This window comes from Myotis yumanensis, unplaced genomic scaffold (assembly GCF_028538775.1).
Source record: "Myotis yumanensis isolate MYYU_CA2020_CCGP unplaced genomic scaffold, mMyoYum1.0.hap1 SCAF_2, whole genome shotgun sequence".
Classification (NCBI taxonomy): Eukaryota; Metazoa; Chordata; class Mammalia; order Chiroptera; family Vespertilionidae; genus Myotis; species Myotis yumanensis.
In genome coordinates, this window is record NW_027223753.1 from 44,463,043 (window position 1) to 44,486,250 (window position 23,208).

The 23,208-nt window shown below is 48.3% G+C and overlaps 1 protein-coding gene and 1 non-coding gene across 3 annotated transcripts in view; one reads left to right on the forward strand and one right to left on the reverse strand.

The window, feature by feature from the left end:
- KANK4 (KN motif and ankyrin repeat domains 4) overlaps positions 1–22,480 on the reverse strand; it is a 67,088-nt gene extending 44,608 nt beyond the window's left edge. For both annotated transcript variants that reach the window (XM_070405253.1, XM_070405250.1), the window contains exon 1: positions 22,397–22,480. The gene's annotated coding sequence lies outside the window, so the exon portion shown is untranslated. The remainder of the gene's footprint in view (positions 1–22,396) is intronic.
- On the forward strand, positions 18,425–18,553 carry LOC139004764 (small nucleolar RNA SNORA11). The gene has a single exon (XR_011470581.1). It is a non-coding gene; the product is annotated as a small nucleolar RNA SNORA11 (small nucleolar RNA).
- Positions 22,481–23,208: the final 728 nt, after the last annotated feature.

Below are 23,208 nucleotides of genomic sequence, written 5' to 3' on the forward strand. Positions count from 1 at the left end.
GTCTCCTTGTCACCAAGAATCCCAATATTGGCTTCCTGTGCCCGATGCTTTCTCAAGACTTCATGACCCCCATCTGCATAGGAATGGAAGGGCAACAGCCAAGCAAATGATGCCAGAAGCTTTCTTAAAAGGAAATGACTTGAAGGCTCCACAGACAAATATGCTCACGTGTTTACGGTTTTTATTCCCCGCCACACCCATTCTGCAGATAAGAAAACTGAGGCATAATAACAATAGTGAATAATTATGTTGTAATAATAATAATAAACAACCAGACACTGTCCAATATTGTACAAATGACACCTTACTTAATTTCACAATGACCATATTAGGCAGGTGATTCTAGCCTTTTCACAGATGACAGGTTTAGGGCACAAAGCTAGTCAATGGCAGGGCTGAAATTCTAATTGGAATGTATCTGACTCTAGAGACCCAGCTCTTAACCACAATATTCTCTTTCAGGTTCTACTTCTGTTGTCTATGAAGTTGCCAGTAGAGTTTAACTGGAAAGAGAAGGGCTAGAAGGGATTAATGGAGGGAAAAGGACATATGTAATACTTTCAACAATAGATTTAATTAAAAAAAATAAATAGAAAGAAAAGGAACCAGATAGCAAGGTTTAGTGTTAAATTCCATCACCAGCCATGCTCATTAAACACCGGATGATTATGAAAATATAAACAACATTTCCTGAGCGTGCAATAGGTCTATAAATAAGATAAATTCATTTTAAAGGATTAGACTGAGAAATGCAGCGACTTTCTAATTAGCTTAAAATTATTTAATCGATACAACACAATTACTTTTCAAATAATCTTTGAAGGTTCCAAGGAGTCTTGAGGCATTTAATTGCTATTTAACCAGATAGCTGCAGTCAAGTTACACAGATATCAATTGTAGAGAAAATGCTCTTTGCAGATCCAGCACTCTGTCAAAATTTCCATTAGAAAGATATATTTTCAGGCCAGATACAAGGGTTTTAGGTTACAAATTAATTTCGTTTGTTGTTCACGAGGGCAGGGTGGGGGAGGGAGGACTGGAGAGGCTGATTCAAGGATCCACGGGGAGATGTACCCCCCTGCCAAGGCGGCAGTTTCTCCCGAAGCAGAGGAGGATGCTGCTGCCAGTGACTCCAATTAGCAAATCTGGGTTGAACTTGGGTCCCCCTTTCATCTAATGGCTCCGCTCCGGCAAATATAAACCGTGGGCCAAGACTTGAACCAGGCGTTTGCCTGGATCTCACTCATACCCAATACACCTACTCTCTGGACCCCATGAAGTGAAAGCAATAGACTCTCATGGAACAAGCAGTGGCTACAGAATCAGAACCTCTTGGGCAGGAATCTGTGTTTTAACAAGCCCCCCAGGTGTTTTTTATGCACAGTAAAGTTTGAGAAGTCCTGCTCTCACCTACTTTTAAAAATACTTTGTAAACTATAGTTCGGTGCTTCTTAAACTGTAATGCATCTGCATCTGCTGAAGATCTCCTTAAAACGCAGACGCTGATTCAGTAGGTGTGGGGAGGGGCTGAGAATGTGCATTTCCAACTCGGGAGATGCTGCTGCTGCTGCTGGCCCAGCACCGAGGAGCCGGGCGTGTGATTGGGGTGTCTGTGGGGTTGGGAAGGAGTCCAACAGACCTCGGCACAATTCCTAGCTCCCATGCTTGCAAGCTGTGTGACCTTGGCCACGTCTCTCTACCTCCTTGAGCCAGATTCCTCCGCTATGAGAGCGTGTAAAATAGGACTATGCACTTTCAGATGGCAACAGGCCTGTACTTAACACAGCACTTGGCATGTAAGAAATACTCACACAGAAGCTGTGGTTGCCATTGCTTCTCCGGGAAGAATGAAACAACCAAGTGCTCAATAATCGTTCGTTGTTTTATTAGTTATTGAGAATTGCCATATGGTGAGACAGGCATTGTGCCAAGTAGCACACTATTATCAATTCCTCCTCCCAATGACTGTATATGTGAGGTCAGTTATTATCTGTTCTGTCTTATAGATTAAGAAACCAAAGCCCAGAGAGGTTTAGTAACTTGCTCCAAGTCACAAAGTCAGTGGAAGGCAGAGCTAAGGTTGAATTCGTGTCTCCCTGCCCAAGCTTCCAGTCACCCAGACTGAGGCATGGTCTGTCCACACCTGTCTTGAAGACCTGAGTGGAGGGAAGGTGGTGGGAGGAGGTACAGTTCAGGACCAGGTTGTAGAGGTGAAGGTCAGGCAGGGCCAGACAATGGTCTGGAGGTGGAAAAGCTGGGCTGCCGAGGGACATCAGGCACAAGAGAAGGAGCGGGGCCAGGTTCCCCAGGGATTGGGACACCCGTTGATCAGAATATGGAGCCTAAAAGGAACGGGGACTGTCACCCTAGCGCCTTGCACCCTGCTGAGCCAGAGCAGTGCTCCTTAAAGATACAGTAGGTATACGACTAACGATGGATTCATAGATTCATTACTATTTCGAAGGCAGCAACTGATTTGGAATTGGTGGCCAGGATGTGTTGAAGTGGGGAAGAGATTTTCACATCTGGCCTCTTTTCTTTAAAAAGGGAGCAGTTCAAAACAGAAGAACAACAGGAATATTTCCCTTGGAGCTCAGCCAGTGCGCACAATGCCTCCTTTTCTTCCCAGGGAAGGAGGCGTTGGGGTGCAGCCCCCTGGTGGGTGTGTGCAGCCCAGAGCCTGCCTGACGTACTTACCCACTTGTGCTGAGGAGCACAAAGCCCCCCAACTGCCAAGCCAAACACAAATGCCTCCTTCACCGCAGGCCTGTGCGGCGTGTGGTTCAGCTGCCACGGCTTCTGAAAGGCCCCCCTCCAGGGCCAAAGTGAGGCTCCTGTGGCTGGGTCCCCCAACTACCATTTGGAGACAAAAGGAGGCATTCGCAATCACCCAGTCACCCTCACAGGCCACGAGGCATGAAGGTAAACATCCCAGCAGCTTGAAGGGAACAAGGGGAGACTTTCTGGTAAAAAATTAGCCTCTACAGATGGTGTTCAATCAGCCATTCATCAGAAATTATTGTTCAGGCACAGGGCCTGGGTCTGTGGATTTATGGATGAATAAGCCAGAAATAAAAACGCTTTAAAGAAATCAAGGTCCAGCCCTAACCGGTTTGGCTCAGTGGATAGAGCGTCGGCCTGCGGACTGAAGGGTCCCAGGTTCGATTCCGGTCACGGGCATGTACCTTGGTTGCGGGCACATCCCCCGTAGGGGTATGCAGGAGGCAGCTGATCGATGTTTCTCTCTCATCGATGTTTCTAGCTCTCCATCCCTCTCCCTTCCTCTCTGTAAAATAGCAATAAAATAAAAAAATTTTAAAAAGAAATCAAGGTCCAAAATAGGAGGCAGAGATCTAAATCAGGACACAGGTTTTACAGAGATCTAAATGCAAAGGCAATACGGAGGACCATGAAAGCATCACTGTCGTGGTATTTGAGCTGGGCTTTGAAGGATGAATAGAAGATCGACAGGCAGACTGGGGTGGCAACCCTGTAGCTCAGAGCTGAAAACAGGCACAGCGGGCTTGAGGAATGACCAGTGAGCCAGGCCCCGAGTGGGGAGGGTAGGGGCTGGAGGTCAGCTCCTTTTATTCTGTAGAGATAGGAAACGGCAAAGGTTCTCAGCACAGGAGGAACAAGATGAAGGCTGGGATTTGGATACAACTCTGGCTGCAATGAGGGGGGTGCATCCGCAGGGCCTGGACCATTAGGTGACCATGAATATTTAAGGAATAAACAAATGGTTTTGAGAGGGGAGAGAGCAGCAAGTCTGACGAGAAGTCTGCCCAGACTTAATGCTTTCACTAACTGCTTCTTTTATGTCTTTTTTTTTTTATTCTTTTAAGAGAACAGCAGCCTTTCTTCTCCTTTATTGAACCATCACAAATGTGTATAATCTGAGATTGCAGGCATAATCGCATAATGTCTTATACTGTTGGCAGTTTCCTGAACATTGGCTTTGTCTTCCGGGGTAATTTTGTCAGCTCCTTGAAGCCCAGGGCAATGCCCCCTGTGTTCTCTCCGCATGGCCCAGCAGCATCTATCATGCGCTAAGCACACAGTAGGTTCCAGGTAAGCAGAACCATGAAACACATCATGGAGTACAAGAGCCAGACAGGCTCTTGCAATTTAACTGGTCCAACTGGCTCATTTTACAGATGGGGAGGCTGAAACCCAGAGGAAGGGGAACATGACCATCCGAAAATGTGTTCACATTCCTACCTCTAGACTCTGGCATTTCACAGCAGGGACCTGGGCTCAGCCGAGACTTTCAAGGGGTAACGCCAAGGATCAAGGCATCCAACCACAAGCCCAGATAACAACAGGGTAAACAAAACAACAACACACACACACTAGGCACAGAAGGACGTGTTCCTATGCATACATGGTATTCAGCTTCCAATCCTTCTGCAATTCGGAGAAGAGCATAGCCTGGCTCTAGAACTGTTACAGGCAGCACAACACAAACATGAAGAGTGTGGGCTTTGGAGTAAGGGGGGCCTCAGTTTGAATCCCAACTCTGCCACTTACCAGTTGTGTCTTTAGCAAGTTCTCTAAACTCTCCCAGCCCCAGTGTCCACACATGTCGAACAACAAATACACAGTTTCCTCCTTACAGGGTTGCACAGATTAATTGGGATGAAGTATATCAAATGCTTATCATGGAGCCTGCAGTGGAAATGAAAAGGTGATAAACTAGAGAGAAATTGGCAGTCAATGGACCCTTTGGTTCCTGAACACTTACTTACCATCAGGCACTGGATCAGGGAGGAGAGGGAGGTGGCAAAAATCCAGGATTTCAAACCTGTGTAACTAGAGAGTGGTGGGGAGTTATGAAAACAAGGACAAGAGGGAAACCCAAAGGTTAGTGGTGTAGACTCTAGAGCAGCCGTGGGCAAACTACGGCCCGCGGGCCGGATCCGGCCCGTTTGAAATGAATAAAACTAAAAAAAAAAAGACCGTACCCTTTTATGTAATGATGTTTACTTTGAATTTATATTAGTTCACACAAACACTCCATCCATGCTTTTGTTCCGGCCCTCCGGTCCAGTTTAAGAAACCATTATGGCCCTCGAGTCAAAAAGTTTGCCCACCCCTGCTCTAGAGTCACCCATGTCAGCTGAGGTGAGGGGGTGAGGAGCAAGAGGAGTGTGAGGAAAACTCCTGAGAAAGTCACATGTGGGGAGCAGATGTGAAAGAAGAGCCAGAATGGCTTGCAACCCAGAGAACGGGCAAGGCCAAGCTCAGCTTCAGTGGCGCAGGGGAATGTTGCCAGGCGTGGACAAGGTGGGAGAAGCAGCAGGTGGGGCTGCTCTTTGCTACTTCAGTGGAATTCAGGAGAGCAATGGGCAGCCGCTCAAGGGAGGGGAAGGTGAGCGTGTCTGCAGACCAATGGGAAGAAGCCAGGAAAAAGGAGTGGACTGAGAAGCCAGAAAGAGGTGGTGGCATGAGAGCCAACATTGACTCCAGACACGGTGCTGAAACATGCGACAGAACCGAATTTCATCTTCATCACAACCATCGGAGCTAGGTGATTTGATGAGTCATATTTTGCAGTGAAGAAATTAGGCACAGAGAGGTGAAATACCTCACCCACGTTAGCAGTAGGCAGAACTGATATCTGAGGCCAGAAGCATCAGCTCCAGAGTCCACGGCCAGCTTGAAGGACAGTGTTTCTGGAGGTGGGATGGGAAGATGTTTAAGGCTTGGCTTTGATCGAGGAGGGGAGAGCAAATCTGGAGAGAAATGGCGCGGCAGAGATGAGAGAGCTCCAGCCACATGGCTTCCACCTTCTTCGTCAGGTAGGAAGGAACAGGCCCAGGGCGTGTGAGGGGCTTTGGGAACTCAAGGACGGCAGATGAGGTTTGCCACAGTCAGGGAGGGGATTTGGATGAGATGACTGAGACAGACATGAGGGATGCCAGGTAGCAGCTAAGGTCAAAGGGCACAGATTTAAAATGAATCCAGCAGTCCCAGGGCAGAACTAAAGATATGGGACAGTAAAGTTTAGCCTAGGATTGGTGTTTATAAAAGTAAAAGATGTTAAGAGGGGAAACTGTAGGGAACAAGGGAGAACACAAATAGTGTGAATGTTGGCACAGTGGGTGAGGGGAATATTTTCAACATCACATCATCCATGCCAACCAGCACAAAGTGGACAGGGCAAGTAGCCATGAAGGGCTGTAACTGAGCTCTGCTGACCAGCCACCCTACTCAAACACACCCTGATTACAAAGGTCCCCCAAAGCACCCCCTACCATCCCAAATAAGTCTTCTTGGTTTAACAGTGAAGCCTTGTAACTCCTCTGGCCAAAACTATAGCCACACACTACACACGGCCATTGAGCACTTGCAATGTGGCTCGTCTGAATTAAAATGTACTATACATGTACAACGCAGGGGAATGTTGCCACTGCATTTCAAAGATTTAGTATGAAAAAAAGAGTTTAAAATATCTCAATTCACCATAGCTAAGATTTGGAAACAGCCTAAGTGACCATCACCAGATGAGTGGATTAAAAAACTGTGGTACATCTACACAATGGAATACTACGCTGAGGTAAAAAAGAAGGGACTCTTGGCTTTTGCAACAGCATGGATGGACCTGGAGAGCATTATGCTAAGTGAAATAAGCCAGTCAGAGAAAGATAAATACCTCATGATCTCACTCATTTGTGGAATATAGAGAACAACATAGACTGATGAACAGGGACAGATCTAAAGACAGAGAAACAGCGATCAGACTATTAATCCCCAGAGGGAAAGTAGGGGAGGGAGGGGACAAGGGGAAGAGATCAACCAAAGGACTTGTATGCATGCATATAAGCCAAACCAATGGACATGGACAACAGGGGGATGAGGGCATGAGTGGGGCTGGGGGGGGGGGGGGGGGGAGGATGGGGGTTTAATGGGGGGGGGGGAATGAGGACACATTTGTAATACCTTAACTAATAAAGAATTTAAAAAAAAGAAAAAGAAACTCTTACTAAAGAGAAATTTGAAAATAAAAAATAAATAAATATCTCATTAATTTTTTGGTATTGATTACATGTTGAAATGATATTTTGGATCTATAGGTCAAGTAAAAATATATCATTAAAATTAATTTTACCTGTTTCCTTTTTATTTAATGTGCTATTAGAACACTTAATATGTGACTTCCATTACATATTTATTGGAAAGAGCTGGTCTATAATGCAACTATGATATTAAATGTGGGCTACATAAATGTATTAGGTCAATATGCCCATTTAAGCAAATTGATTTATCTGAATAGCTCTCAGATATTCTTTGAGAGTGTGTGAAACAGAGGTGATAAGTTTTGATTTGTTGGGTGTGGGAATGGAGGGACAGGAAGATGTGGCCTGAATTAGGAAAGGTTTTTCTGTGGGAACCAAAAAAGCATTTTATGCTAACTAGCTGAATGGGGCAAAAAAAGGGCCAAACATCCAAAAGAGACCAAATGCTGCCAGAGATGACGAAGGCTGGCCTCTCTCCCAGTGTCCTAGCTCTGCACCATCCGTCTGCCCTTCCACTGACCCTGGGGTGACTCCCAAACCTCTTCCTTTCATCTGCTCCCACCAGACTCTCCCAGAATACTAAGCCCAACAACCTCACACACTCCAAAAAGTAATTACCACCTGGTCAGAACCAGGGGCCCCTCCCACAGCCCCCATTTCAGGAGCTTCTGCACACAATGAGAAGAGGAGGCAATATGATACAGCATGACTAGCATGGCTTGGAGCCAGGACACCCAGATTCGTCCAATTTTTGCTGTGTGAGTTTGAGTCATAGCACAACTTCTCAGGGCCTCAGCTGCTTCATTTGTCACACAATAACACCTACATCTACGGACTTGTCGGGGGTTTCATGAGATAACAGGAGTAAGAGGTCTTTGTTAAAGATGTGTTATACAAATGAAAGAGAACTATTATAATCTAGAGCCAGAAAGGGAAGGAGAGAAATGAAAAAGGGAAAGCAGGTAGCAGGGAGGGGGCCTTTACAAAGAGAGGCATGAATCCCCCTTCCACTAAGAGGAGGTGACTTTCCCCACAGGCAAGAGGGTGCCCGGCTGATGGGCAGGCGCAGGCCACAGCCTCCCTATCTGACACAGCTTCCTCGCCACATACCTGGCTTCAGGAATTCTTCTGCAGCTGCATAAATAAAAGTGAGTCCAGAGAAAACGTCCCAAACAAAACTGAATGCATCTTTTAATGAACTGCTTGAGATTAATTCTAATGTTACTCGGCACCGAAAAGAGGATTTTAAATTCCGCTGTGAAAAGTTATAACTCATCTCAGATTCACTCCCCACGCCCTAAAGTCCACCCCCATTCCTCCCTCAACATGGTGAAGGGTGGAGAATGAGGAATTCAAAGAATGGAAGATGTAAGCAGGGTTTGCTTTTCCCAACGGTGTAATGGGCTCTGATCATCCAATACCCAGCAAGCGGTGCAGAGCACATCTGCATTTTATTTAAGCCGCATTCTAGCCTTTGAAGGAAGGAATTATTATCCCCATTTTATAGGGAGAGAACTGAGGCTCAGAGGGTCCCCGTGGAGATTTACAACCAGCTCTTTCTATCCTGCAGTGCTTTCCACCACAGACTCTTCACAGGTGATGTACTAACCTCGTATGTTCAGGATAGAGCATTAGGGGGGAACACAGCAGGACAGATGTAAAACCTTATTCTTATTTAAAAAAATGTTTCTATCCAGATATGCATATATGGATATATATCTAGCTGTGTATAAGGATATAATTGTATCTCATATGGGTATAGTACCAAGTCTAGAGTAATACACTCTAAACCGTTCCACCTGCCTAACCACCAATTCTTGACAGTTGCAGTTTGTGCCTTCATACGTTTTTATGTTATTTTAAATGTTTGCTGCTAACTGGTAAGATGCTATAAATAACTCTGTAATAAGCACTTCCCAATAGGGCTTATTGGGCCTTTCAAATGGTAAAAAAAAACACCACATAATATTCTCTAAAAACTATTCAAAAAATGAAAAAAAAATCTTTTTCTTTAGTTTTCTTACCAATTAAAAAACCCAGAACAAATTTCACTTTGTTCTCTAAGAGTCCAATTTTTTAAGCTTACAAGCTTAATAAAGCAAGACAGTAAACATCTCACAATGGAATAAACATCTGCCGAAGACAGGCGTTTGGGTGTCCTTCTTCCACAAAGACACCGGACGCCATGGCTGGAAGGAGCAGGTGAAATGACTCATTGCAGGGCCCCAACATCTCCATCCCTCCAGGTGTCAGCTCCCACCCTTTACATCCTAGTTCCCTCCCCCAGCCTTCCTGCATCAAGCATTTTCCCCACCTAACTGCTTCTCCACAATTAAGATCTTCTGAGGAGCAGTACAATCCATTCCCTAATGTGATAAAGGGATTACAGTGCTGGTGGTTTAGGATTTTCTTTCTCCTCCCCTGCAGTGCATTAGCATTTTATTAGGGGCTTTCAGAACACAGTGTGTTAACTCCAGAGTGATCTGAATGGTGGAGACTTCAGGCAACAAGCTAACTGGCCAGTGGGAGATGCAACCTGTGACAATACGCTACAGTGAACACCTCAATGTTCACCACTCACCTTCTGGCCAGATGTTGCCATGTGGTGATTAATTCAAGGCTAGTATTTCCAGATCTGATTTTTTTCTTTTCAAAAAAAACAAAATCCAGGAATGTAGATTTATGTAAAATCTGGTTTTTAAATGTTTTATTTGAAAAAAACCACCAACACCATGCAGGTCAAACAAAACCCACATGCAAACGAAGTGTCGCCCATGTGCCCACCAGTTAGGCATTGACGTGGTCTCAGCCCACCTTCCTCTCCTCACCTCCAACTCCTCTGCCCCACACAAATGCAACCCACACCTCTCCCTGCGCCTGAATGCCTGTGCCTTTGCTCACACCTTATTGACCCTTTAAGATGCCTTGTCTTCTCTCCAAGAGTCATTTCCATCCTTCAGGAATCTGCTTAAATTGCACCCACTCTTCCTAATCCTAAATATTAATCTCAATTAATATTGCCCATGCTCCAAGGCTCTCTTCAGAAAGCAACGTCCCACCATGTGCTTCTCACTTAACTCCCTCTCATCCCCACAGCTTCTGCGTGTTTAAATCTTTCTGATAGATCATAAATTGCAAAAAAAAAAAAAAAAGAAGGAAAGAAGGGTTCTTGTGTGTGCCAGCTATGACTTTGGTACTATTATCTTCATTTTACAGGAGAGAAAACCAAAACTCAGTGAATAAGTGATTATCTTGAACTTCCTGTATAGTATACTATAGCTTTACAGGTCGTCTAGGCTCTCTTCTGCCTATACCTTTTCCTTCTGTCTCCATCTGGTAACTCCTACTCAACCCTCAAAACAGCTTTACCTACCAGCACCTTCCCCTGCTCCACACACCAGTCAGGACTGGTCCCCTCCCAGCTCTTGCTCCCACATCATTCTGCAAGAGCGCCTGCCAGAGCACTGTCTAGTAATTAGCTGAGTCCTTATCTCCTCTGTTGGACTGTAAGCCCCTTGCCTAGCACAGTACCTGGCCCAGAGTAAGTGATCAGTCAGTATTTACTGGATGGCAGGAAGGAAGGGGATGAGGGAATGACAGAGGGAAGGATGGAAGAGGGAAGAAAAGAGAACGCACAGGTAATCAACAAATGTGAGAGATAATGAACCCCATGGCTCCCAGCCTCACTTCTGGGTTGGAATTGAGTCTGGCTCCTTTGTGTTCCAGCCCAAAAGCAGATAACTGGGAAGCTCCAGCTGCACCCACCCCGCCCCCCCACCACTCCCCCCACACAACCCATCAGGGTGGGGCAGGCAGGGGGCAGGATGCTGCTTGGCTTTGGGGCCCCAGGAACCAGCATTCACTGCCACTCATCTCCTGGTCGTTGGCCCTGGGGAAAGTGATTTTCTGCACGTCGTCCGGCTGTGCTTTGAAAGGATAACTTCAGTTATGATGGATGATGGCAGTGATGAGCTTTTCCCAGAAAGCTGGCAGGAATGTGAACTGGAGAAGCTCACAGCAGGCCTGGTGCTAGGCAGACAATGCTCATTGCCCAGGGCAGACAAGGGGCCGAGGGGTGTCCTCTTCCAGAGAACCCTGGAAGTGAGGCACTCTGCAGGTTGCTAGAACATTCCTGTGACGTTGCCCCCACCTCAAAACCCCCTCCTCATTCGCTGGCCTGAAGGTGGGGCCAGGCTACCTCTGCCCCTGGACCCTCTCCCTGGCCCAGGCCAAAAAGAACCATCCTCATCTCAGGAGAAACTGCAGAGAATCTAGCCTTGGTTGATGTTCTCAGAAGCCCAACTGCCCTCTCAAGGGAGCAGTTGACAACACCCACTATGAGATCAGAGGTAAGAGAACTCTGGTCTCTTCCTCATCACTCCGCCAAGATCAAGCCAGGGAGAGAGGCCAAAGATACCACTTCCCCAGGGAATTCAGGCAGAAGATCTGGGAAAAGGTCACAGGGTCCACCCTCTCCCAGAGCCAGGCCGGATTCCAGGTCCCCTCCCACCCAGACTCCACGTCCAAACGGCTGAGGCAGAGGGTCAGGGTCCCCCTCAGTTCCCCCTTTTCTCCAGCTCCTCCCTAATGACCCACCCGCAATCTTCTGGTAAGCTCCCAGTGGCTTTCAATCCCACCTCCCAGGTGACTCCGAAAACTAGGCTCTCAATGAGGCAGGCGTAGGAGCCACAGGCACGTTAGCTCACAAATCCTCAAAGAGCCAGTACAGTAGGATCTTTTACCCTATTTTAAAGGCAAGAAATTGAAGTTCAAAACCATTTTATAATTAGAAAGGAAATAAATCTTAAAGGGAAACCACATTTCTTAAATAAACAAAGCACATACCAACAAAACCTAATAAGAACCAGGACTTCAGCAAGAGAACTGACCAAATAATCCTACTGCCTTAGAGACAGGAAGAAAAAAAAAGCTAATTTAATTGACTACTTATTATGTAAAGTGCTTTCTGTGCACTATCTTATTTCATCCTCGGGGTGACCTTATAACGCAATCTCTTATTGTCCCCATTTTACAGATAGGAAACTGAGGGGCAGGGAGGTGGTGTGACTTATCCAGTTAATCCACAGTGGAGGGTGGATTAACTGGTTCCCCTTCAGGATAACATATTTGCATGTTAACAACAGCTCTCAGGAAAAGACAAAGGAATCCAAAGGAATAATGAATGCAGGGAATTTCAGCCTCAGCTGGGCCAGTGGGCCGAGTTCACAGGACAAGAGCCTTTGGGAACCACCGGCCATCACCAGAAGGCGGCCACCCACAGACCTGGCTAACACAGGGCTCCATTCAGCAGCTGGCAAAGCCCGGGCATGAGGTAAAATGGAAGAAGACTGGGTCAGAGAAGGCCAGCCAGGAGGCAGGGCAAGAGTAGGGCAAGGAGCAACTGCAGAAGAATGTTTTCAGGTGCTCTGTGAGTGTCCCTGTGTCCAAAATAGCCTGCTTCACGGTGTGGGAGAGACACTTTCAGCGTTGGTGTCAGGGCTGGGCAAGGTACTGGAGCGGGAGTCCTGGGTTCTCATTCCAGCCCAGTTCCTCACTCCCTGTGCTGCCCGGGCCCTGCCACCTGCCCGCGCTGGTCCTCAAGGTCCTCACCTGTAAGACAAGAGGGATGGTCTAGGTAACCGTAAGGTTTCCTAGAGACAAACAGTAGGTGAAGAGGCTCAGGACAGAGGGAGCTCCTGGCCCAGGAGTGAGGGCGCAGGGAAGCTTCCTAGAGGAGCCCACACCTGGAGAAAATGGGACAGTCACCCAGTGGCAGAGGAGAACGGAGCACTCACATGGAAAGGCTGTCCCGAATGGCGCTGAAGCACCAGTTAGAGAATGCATCATTTCCAGGAGGCACCACTGTCTCCATGTCACTGATAGGAAAACTGAGGCTCGGCAGGGAGACAGCCAGGTGGCCGAGCCAGAGTTGGACTCCAGTTCAGCCTGACCACACAGCTTTTGCTCTTCATTTTTATCCTATCCCCACATTCACAGCACAGGTGCCTGTGAGTGGATTAAGGGTGGAGAGTAGAGGGGAGGAGGCGTGGAAACAGGCAAAAGGCTGAAGAGAAGGATGGGGAAGACACGATGGATGGACAGGAAGCACTTTCTTACTGAAACAAAAAGGCAGCCATAGTGTTTTTCCAAACAGACTCTTTGGTGGTTGCCTGTAGTTTTTAAGGGCATAAGGGTCTGGAATCAGCCAGATCTGAGCTGAGCTCCTGGCTCCACCACTTAGTACTTTTGTGACCTAGAGCAGAGGTATGAAGCTTAGAACCTCTCTTTACTCACCAATACAATCCTATATAATAAATGGGTAATATTCAAATTGACCCTAATGGTGGAACAACTGGGAATGACCAGTTGCTATGATGTACAATGAACACCAGGGGGCAGACGCTCAAGTCAGGAGCTGCCCCCTGATGGTCAGTGCGCTTCCACAGAGGGAGCACCACTCAGCCAGAAGCTGGCTCATGGCTGGCCAGTGCAGCGGTGGTGGCAGGAGCCTCTTCCGCCTCTGTGGCAGCACTAAGGATGTCCGACTAATGGCTTAGGCCCACTTCCTCGGGGGAGCAGTCCTAAGCCATTAGTCAGACATCCCCTGAGGGCTCCCGGGCTGCCAGAGGGATGTCTGATTGCCAGCTTAGGCCTGAACCCCCGGGGAGCGGGCCTAAGTCAGTCAGACATCCTCCAAGGGGTCCCGGATTGCGAGAGGATGCAGACTAGGCTAAGGGATCCATCCCCCCCACTCCCAGTGCACAAATTTTCATGCACCGGGCTTCTAGTGGGAATAATAACAGTCATAGCTCATTGGGTGGTTGGTAAATATTAAACTGCTGTATTTAAAGGACTTGGCACAGTGTATGGTACATGTTAAGCGTTCAATAAAAGGGAGCAAACCTCAGTGGGCTCTCCTCTCTCTACAGGCTTCCTCCTCAAAAGCAACATCTGGCCAGTCTCCCACAGCCTCAAAGACTCCCTCCTCCTTCCGTCTACCTCCCTCGCATTCCCTCCATTTCAGAACCTGCTTCAAAGTTACTTCTCCCAGGGCTTCTCCTCTTTCCTAGGACTTTAGCTTACATTTGATCAAGTGGTCTCATCAATTAGCCTACACAAGCCCCTTAACCTCTCAGGACCATAATTGTCCACCGGGTGGTTGCTTCAAGGGACTGGTTTGCATAATATCGGCCAAGCCATCAACACAGGGCCTGGTGGATTTGTGGGGCCTGGTGGGTTTGTAGGCTGATAGGAATTGTCTAACCAGTTGCCCATGTGTGCCTGCAATTTGTAAATGAGCCTCTGGATATACATCAAAACCTTCCACCCAAACCACAAATTATGTGCTCTTACAAATTTGCCAAACTATTAAATGGAGTTTACAACTGCTCAAGAATGTCTGTACTAATTAGACAGAGATAGATGAAAGATGGGGACGAGCGAGGGTAGGGAATTGGGAACTAAGCTTACTGACTTCCTGTCGGGGGCTCTTTCCCTTTTGGTGCCATGGACACCCTTTAGCACACTGATAAAACCTATGGACCCTTTCTCAGAATGTTTTAAAATATGCAACATAAAATGCATCACTTGACTACAAAGGAAACCAATTACACTGAAATACAATTATTAAAAAATCTTAAAATGAATGTGTAATGTATGTTCCTTATGAACACATTAAATAGCGAGCTCTAGCAGCGGGTGGAATAACTGCTTTAATCTCAGAGCTGCAATGGGCGTAACTCATAGCCCAAGATGTCTGCAGCAGCTGAACTGTGATATGAAAATATCTGTGATTCCTACTGGTAACAATATCACAGGTACTGCAAAGACATGCGGTTTATTGCCTACGTTCATAATTGAAGAAAATGCTAAATAAAGATGTTATTTCCTTTTCACCACCCAAGTTCACAGACTCCTCGGAATTCTACACATGGGCTGTTAACCCCAAGTTCAGAATCTCTGTTAGGTCCTTTACAACTCGGTAAGTATTCGTATTGGGCATATTATTGAATTCCAGCCCACCCTCATCTCCTTCTCCAGGAATCTCCCTCCACTCACTCCCCTTCCTGCTCCAAATGCTCAACTTCTATACACCTGGCCCTCCTCCATCCTCCACTCCCATCTGCTGGGCCCAGTGAGGACTCAGGTCTCAGCAGTACCCTATGCCCAGGCTGACCAGAGACCAGCCAAGACGTGGCCTGGAAAGAAAGCCTCAGCTTTTAGAGAACTGAGCTCAGATGTCAGGATCTTCTCTGGAACCTGAACTAACAGCAAAGAGGCTGGTGTGATCGTGTGGTGAGGGGGACGGTGTGGGCAGGTGCTGAGTTGAGCCAGTGGCATCCAAAGTGAAGACCAGTGACCGCCTGCACCAGTGGACTAGCCTTGAACTCAGAACCCTCTCCACCCCACCTCAAGGGTGTGCTTAGGTAGCAACGCTGCAGTGGACGGCCCCTCACCCTGCTCCCGAGAATCATTTAAGGGAGTCCCTGCTGTGTGTATCAGAAGGGCCTTCCTTAAGTCCGAATTATCAGTAGCATCTTACAAATGAGGAAGCTGAAGTTCGGAAAAGTTGAGTCATTTGCTTGTGCTCACAGGGCTAGTGAAATGGTGACGTTTTTATTCCCTCTTTTATCCTCCTTTTTTCGAGGAGCAGAGTGATGGCCTTTATTATTTATTTATTTAAAATCACATAAAATGATACATGAAACCCATCTCTCAAACTCTGATGTTACTGATAAAATGCCTCCCCCACACACATATTCAATATTAAACCTAGTACATGTAGCCATTCTTGGATATATTCAGCCACCACCCAACTTGACATGACCGTTCTTTTAAACCCTTTCCCAAGAGTAGGATGGCTACATTTTCCAAGGGGGGAGGGCATGGGGAGTGGTAATTAACAGCCGATGAGCACGGCACCTGGAAACACTCAGCCCTGCTGCCTGGTGCCCTGCTATGAAAATCAAAATCGATTTCACTGCGAGTCAGCATCTCTGGCTTCTGGGCAGAACCCACGCTGTGGAGGGAAATCGGCACTGAATTCTGCTCTTTTCTCTTGGCATGGAGCAAATTCCCCCCAATGCCATATTGCTCCCCACTTGTCACTTCACGTCAGCGCCACAAACTAGACATACCAAAGGAAACTACAGACACGAAGGGTCCTTCCACACAAAGGGGAAAAGCCACAGCCACATTAAAACATATATTTATCCGGTCAATACGTTCTATTTGCTTTTGGGGGGGAAATGGGGAAGGAGATGGGAATTGGGACTTGTGTTTTCTCCCATAATGCCTATGTCCCCGGAAAGCTATGTGAGGGGCAGGGTCTGGGCCCCAGCGAGACAGTGAGGCATTCTTTTGAAAATAGACTTCTTTCCTTTGGAGAAGAAATGGTCAGCCTGCTTTGTCAGACACCACCAATCCATAAATGCATGCCTGCATATCACATTAACCATCTACTTGAAATCGTGGGGCAACATTTATTTTATCTTGGAAACCACTGCAGGCCTATTTTTAGCCAGAGGGCCCCTCTTCTTTCCTTTAATCTTACTTTGAAATATTATTCACATAGACTGGACATGGTTCAGAGAAAGACCTACGAAACGCCTCTCAAACTCTGGGTCTGGGAGATTAGTATTCTGAAGCACAGAGAGGGTAGGGGTCCAGCTGTAAATCACACAGCCAGGTAACAGCAGATTTAGGCTCTGATTTCTAGACATCTGGCCTCCAAGCCCACAACTCACATGACTACAAAATTGCACAAAGTGGTCTGGTCTCCAGGGACAGAAGCTCTGTGAATGTTATCATTTATTAGATCCATAACCCTGGGCAAGTCACTCAACCTCTCAGAGCCTCACTTTCCTCATCTATTTATACACCGGGGACTTTGACATAACTATCTCTAGGATTATTCTGAGGATTAAATGTGCCAGGGCTTGACACAGAGGTGCCTTTTATTATACTGTACTGCTTCCGTGTCACATACAGAAGTGAGTGGGCCTGTCATCTGAAGTGTGATAACTGTGTCCGCACAACTGCCCAGAGATGGCGGGGGGGGGGGGGGGGGGGCGGGGGGGAAGATTGTTATCGACGCCATTTTACAGTCAGAAAAATTCAGTCCCCAGCCCGGCCCCCAGACATGACATAATTTGCATGACATCAGAGTTTCAAAAGTGAGCACATTCTCAGCATTCAGAAGTCCTAACTGTCCTCTCTCCCACACCTCCCAAGGCCTGGGATGAATTAGAAGTAATATCCCCTCCTCCTTCCCACACAGAGCAGAACCCCATATCACACTGGCTTATACTTCATGACCCTTCTTTGTAAACTGGGACCAGCACAGTCCCTGGTACCGAGCGGACTCAGTGCAGTTTTGATGAATGAGTGAATTACTGTCCTGATCTGCAGATAAGAAGGACTTGGTTGGCCCAGTAGCCAGAAGTAGGTGTCTTGTTGCAGAAAGCAAGAGAGAGGCCAGGCCAGCAGGCAAGAACTCCAGGGTTAACAAGCAAGAACCCCAGCCTCCCCATTCACTCCCTTAATCCTGCTCTATGGGGAAGAGGCTTTTGACAAGACCAAGAGCTGGGCCCCTGATCTTAAAGGTCCCATCTAGGGCCCAGAAGATAACTGTGAAGCACACGTGACCCTCCTCCAGCTAAAACAGATGTAATAACACTTCAGGCAAGGGGCAGCCAATAGGCCAGGGAGATGGCCCATCTGTCTTCCTAATTGTCAACTCTGCCCATAATAAGATTTTTCTCTCTGTCACAACCTTAGGCTGCTACTGAACTGAAGCAAAACCAAGATATCCATCTTCCAGCTACGTGCAATGGCCTTCACAAGGTGCCAGGGACCAAAGGAGGCTATTTGGCTAAAAGAAGAAGCCCTGGACCGGAAGTCAGGAGCTGGGTGGTGGTGGGGGGTGGGGGGCGAGGGGGAGGGTACATGCTCTTAACCAGCTGCAGATGCTTGGGCAGTCACTGTACCTCACTGGCCTCTGTTTCCTGTAAAATTAAAGTCCAAAGTTCAGGAAATGGGGTCAATGGGGAGGCAAGGGCTGTGAACCATGTGACATTTCATGCAAGATATTTTAGATTATATACATTTGAGATGTTTCTATTTTGTTTTATATTATGTTTTTATTGATTTCAGAGAGGAAGGGAGAGGAAGAGAGATAGAAACACCAATGATGAGAGAGAATCATTGATTGGCTGCCTCCTGCACGCCCCCTACTGGGGACTGAGCATGCAACCCAGGCATGTGCTCTTGACTGGAATTGAACCCGGGACCTTTCAGTCTGTGGGCGGATGCTCTATCCACTGAGCCAAACCAGCCAGGGCTGTTTCTATCTTTTGATTCTTCTCCTTTCCTCTCTCAAAATCAATTTTAAAAAATGTGTTTTTTGGGTGTGGAGAGAGCAGAGCGCCTGAAGAATGGCTTCGCTGTGTACAACACATCCAACAGCAACTTGGGCTTACTCCTCACGGGTGGCAGAATACTATGGCCTTCCTGTGACATTACGCCCTATACATGAAAAAAAAAATGTGTTTGTTTTAAAAAGTTGCACAGTGCAGCTGATGCTCACTGTGACCGAGGCATGTCCAGGGAGCTCTGGAAACAATGAAATGGAGCATTTGACTGGTCAGGAGAGGCCTTGGCTCGGGTGGGGATGGGGTAAGGAAACCTTAAATTTAATGCTGAAACTGAAAGCTGAGTGTGCACTCACTGGATGAACAAGTAGGAAGAGTATTTTAGACAAAGGGCAGCATGTGCAAAGGCAAGAGTGTGTGTTCTAGGAACTGCTTGGAGTGTGACTGTGAGCAGAACAGACAGTGCTCACTGAGAAGGGAGGAGATGGGGGAAGTGATAGGCCGTATAAGGAATCTTACACTGCAGGCAAAGAATTCATTCTAGTTTCAAAAGTCTAAGAGGAGCCACCACTCCCAGCATGAACCTCCCTAGATGTTGAGCAGAGGCCTTGGTCAGTTTTGAGCACAGCTGCCAATAGGGAACAACTGGTGGAAAGGCTTGCTGCTTCTTGGCACCCTGAACGGGCATGGGCTGTCCAACCAAGATGCTGGTGTGCATGGGGGGTGGGGGTGGGGTGAATCTGGCACCTGTCTGTCAGTCTCTCCCTCTTTCTCTCCCAGCCAGGGGGACTCCAAAAGGGCATTATAAAGGCTGAGAAAGGAAGGTACTGATCGGCCTAGGTCCGTGGTCGGCAAAATGCAGCTCGAGAGCCACATGCGGCTCTTTGGTCCCTTGAGTGTGGCTCTTCCTAAGCCTTAGGAGTACCCTAATTAAGTTAATAACAATGTACCTACCTATATAGTTTAAGTTTAAAAAATTTGGTTCTCAAGAGAAATTTCAATCGTTGTACTGTTGATATTTGGCTCTGTTGACGAATGAGTTTGCCGACCACTGATCTAGACGAGTCTCAACTGGGCTGACTGGGCACTTCCAGTCTCTGCCACGTATCTGTTCCATGCCAGTAGGCTACCTCAGGAAAGTCCTCATGGAGATGACAGAAACACAAGAAAGAGCAAGGCCTCTCGAGTGGTAGACTTAGAAGCACCATACTTGCACTTCTGCTTCATTCTATTACCCAAAGCCAGACACATGGTCAAGTCCAGAAACAGAGGCAGAGGACACTTCAAAGTTAAATGCCCAAGGGGGTGGATGCAGAGAGGGTAAAAGATCATTCAACCCATCAGCAAGACCTATCAATTCTACCTTAAAAATACTTTCCACACCTGTCCAATACTCTTTCTATCTTATTGCTAACACCACTTCAGTTCACCATGATCTCTCTTACCTATCACCACCTCACTGCTCTGTCCAAATCTTTCTTGTCCATTCCTTCTCAGACCATTCTCAATGCAGCAATGAGAATAAACTTAAAAAGAAAACCTGCTCTGACCACTCATTTAATTAAGTCTGCCAAATGGTTTCCTATTGTTCTCAGGATAAAGGTGAAAATCCTGACTAAGGCCTGAATTGTTTTCAATTTTCAATTGAGGGGTTATTTTAAAGCAAATAGGTGGACCTGGTAAAAGGGAGAAAGAGAGTGAAGAGGGAGTGTGGGAAAGAGAGGCTTTGTAATGACTTCCATGTGAGGACAGCCTGGGACCCCTTTTTCCAACCTCATCTCCTTCCATCCTTTCTTTCACTTTATGGTTGGAACACATCATAATTCCCCAACTTGTACACTATTTCAAGCCTCTGGGTCTTACTGGACTGCTCTGTGTCCAAGTAGAGTTCTTTATCCCTCCTTCTGGTACGGATTCAAAACCCCCTGCCTTTTTCCTTTCCTTCTTCTAGGGAAAAAGAAGAGAGGAGAAGAGCCCTGATTGGTTTGGCTCAGTGGATAGAGTGTCGGCCTGTGGACTGAAGGGTCTCAGGTTTGGTTCCGAGAGAGAGAGAGAGAGAGAGAGAGAGAGAGAGAGAGAGAGAGAGAGAGAGAATGAGGGAGAGGATGAGGGGGAGAGGATGAGGGAGAGGATGAGGGGGAGAATGAGAGGGAGAGGATGAGGGGGAGAGGATATGAGGGGGAGAGGAGGAGGGAGAAGAGGAGGGGGAGAGGATGAGGGCCAGCAAAGGCCAGCTCAGGAACACCCTAATTAAGTTAATAACAATGTATCTACCTATATAGTTTAAGTTTAAAAAATTTGGCTCTCAAAAGGAATTTCAATCGTTGTACTGTTGATAGTTGGCTCTGTTGACTAATGAGTTTGCCGACCACTGGCCTAGGTGATGGGGTGCAGAAGCAAGGGGCATGCCCATTTGGTTGAACCGCTGCTCATCACCTGGGAAACATATTTCAGTTCCTCTAATCAACTCTGTTACTAAACTCAGGGCCCTCTCACATGCTGTTCCTTCTGCCTTAAAGGCTCTCTCCACACCCTTCAACTGGTTAATTCCAGTTAGCCTTCTAAGCAACTACTGTGCCTACCACAGATTCTCTTAGCATCTTAACCTTTCATTCAAAGAATGCAGCACTTCATAATTCTATATTTGAGTGATTTGATTCACGTTGGTCTTGGACACTGGACTGCAAGCTCCATGAGGCCAGACACTGTCCGTTTTGCTCATTTCTCTATCCCAGTACCTCGCCCGTGCCTGGCTCAGAGCAAGTATTTGTTGGTTGAATGGAAAGCCTTGTGTGGACCCTGAGCCACTCTTCCATTCGCACTGCCCTTTAACATTTCCCACAGCTCACATTAAGGTCCAGTGAGGAGTCTGGACAGGGAAGGAGGGCGGGACTCCACAAGGCAATATCGGAGTGGACTCTACTTCTATCCCAAGTGTAGTTCCGTGTTCTCCTGTGCCGTCTTGAAGGGGCTCTAAGGCACCCGCAATTGGTTTACCTACCCAGGCAGGTCCTCGGGGATTGTATTTAATTCAATGCTTTCTCCTCAGGCCTCATGCTGGTCAAGGTGACATCTGACCACCTCCTGACCCTAATTGGTCAATAGAACTTTGTCCAGGCTTCAAGGGGTCATCCTCGAAAAGGGGGGAATCGCCTTCTCCTCTCCTGGAAAAATGTCCCCTCCTCTCCCTCCATTCCAGCACTCTGGGGCTCCTGGGCACTAAAACCCCTGGTTCCTGGAGCCCTAGCAGATGCCCTAGGCTAGGGCAAGCGCAGATTCAGGCCTGATGTAGGGGCTCTGGGGCTCCACATTCCCATGCCCAGTAACTGGCCAGGCAGCAGGAACACGGTACTTGGGGGTCAAAGGTTTGACCTTAAAAGAGGGATGCGAGGGAGGGAATCCCACCAAGGGGTGCACGGGATCGCAAAAAGCGTCCTTGGCCGCCCGCGCGCCGGCGGAGCCCGACTGCCTCCACCCAAGGTCGCAGCCCAGCGGGAGCGCTGGAAAGTTCAGAGGGCGGTCGGGGTAGGAATTGGCGGCCGGCTTTTCGGAAAGAAGGAAGACTAAGAGCTCATTTCAGGGAGTCCTGTGAGCCAGGGGCAGGGCGCTCCAGTCCCGCAAGCTGCATCCCGGACCGCAGCGCCCAGCTCGGAAGCGCTGGGCGGGGGCTGCACCACCCCAGCCGCAAGGACGACGCGGCCTTCCCCCTCCTCACTGGTCTCTTCTCTGCCCACCTTCGGGCGCCGGGAGCCAGTCAAGGCGCCAGGAGAGAGGCGCCCGCCCTTAGGCTGTTTCGGACCCCCAAAGGGGGCTCCGGTCGGCCCAGGATGCAGCAGTCTCTGCCGTCAGGGGGGCCCGGGACGCGGCGCGAGGAGGGGGCGAGGTGGGGGCGAGACGGGCGGCGGAGGCAGAGGAGCGTGGCGGGGCCAAGACCCTGGTGGCGCAGGACTGGCTGCTGGCACTCCCACCACGCAGGGCGCGGGCCGGGGGCGCGGGGCGCCTTACCTTGGCGAGCCGCGGAGTCCGGCGGAAGGCGGCCGGGCCAGCGGTGAGCGCACAGCCCGGCTTTGGGGTGCACGCAGCCTCCGGTGCACAGTCCCGTCTCGGGCGCGCACCCCCGGCGTCCCGAGCGCGCACACCCTCGGGCGCCCTCTCGCCTGCGGATTCGGCCGGAGCCTGGGGCGCACGCCCCGCGGGTCACACCCACCGCGGCCCCCGCCCCAGCTTCGCCCCGCGTCGCCGGCCCAGCACCACCGAGTCCCCGCCTTCGCCGGGAGAAAAGAAAGACTGACGCGCGCGGTCTTCGGTGTGTAGGAAGGGGCAGCACTTGGAAATCGAGGGGAGGGTCTTAGCGGTGACAAACTCAAGACGCCTTTGGACAGTTTGGAAGAGAAACTTTCTGAAAAGAGACCTGAGAACTGATCTGTGCATAGCGCCTTTCTGATTGCCCAAAGTGCTTTCACATACGTTTATCTCAGTTCATCTTTGCCACAACAGTTCGTGGGGCATTTGTATGTCACACTAGGCGATGACTGGCCGAGCGGGCACTAGAACCCAGCCTTGATCATGAACCGGAGCTGGGTGGGCTGAGGTACTCGCCAGCGGGAGGTGGAAGAGTGAGGGTGGGAGTGGGGGAAAGGCAACTTCTCTCTCTCCTAAGTCATGCCTTTATCCATTTGCTTTTTTCCTTCCCACTCACGGCGCTAGCCTCACTCAGGAATCCTAAATCTTTCACTTCACACTCACCCCCCTACCCCGAAACACTTTTTATCAGTTCAAAAGATTTTCATTAAGATTAATAACCTTGAATTATGATA